We start from the raw sequence: 615 nt of genomic DNA, 5'->3' as shown, positions 1-615 counted from the left end.
GCGTGACAGCGGCAGCGGCTATAGGGAACGCACACGCACACACACACGAGCAGCAGCACCTCAGCTGCTCTGGATCGTGTCACCGACGTGAAAACACAATGGTTTCTAAGAACGGCACGCACACGCGTGCTCTGAAGCAACAGCTACGTGCGACAGCCCTGCAGGTGGATGCGCACTACATGTATGGATGCCCTGCAGGTATGTGGCATGTGTGGATGTGAAAGCTGTGGGAAACTGCACCTCAGTGTGTGCCCCTGTGGTATTTTGCACATCAGCACATACAGTTGCAATAGGAGTTTGGGAAAAGCCCTCACCCCCACGCATACACATGCATGGGGAGACTTTCCCACACCTGCTCAGATCAGCATCTCCTTGGACATACCACATATATGCTCCAGCTTCATGGAAGATCCAAGTGCACGTCTGCCACCGTGGATGGAGATCTTGCCTACAGACAGAAAGAAGCACACGTGTGCATCAGGTGCTGGAGAACTGGCCGCAGCTCAGCCCCCACACAGAGTGAAAGCTGCTTTGAAACCACTGAAGGAATCACCTGTCCCGTACATAGAAAGCATACATGACAGCCAGACATCAGATGCACAAACCATGTTCCAC

Source organism: Meleagris gallopavo, chromosome 1, assembly GCF_000146605.3.
Source record: "Meleagris gallopavo isolate NT-WF06-2002-E0010 breed Aviagen turkey brand Nicholas breeding stock chromosome 1, Turkey_5.1, whole genome shotgun sequence".
Classification (NCBI taxonomy): domain Eukaryota; kingdom Metazoa; phylum Chordata; class Aves; order Galliformes; family Phasianidae; genus Meleagris; species Meleagris gallopavo.
The sequence above is the reverse complement of the archived record's forward strand: the minus strand, read 5'-3'. Positions refer to the sequence as shown.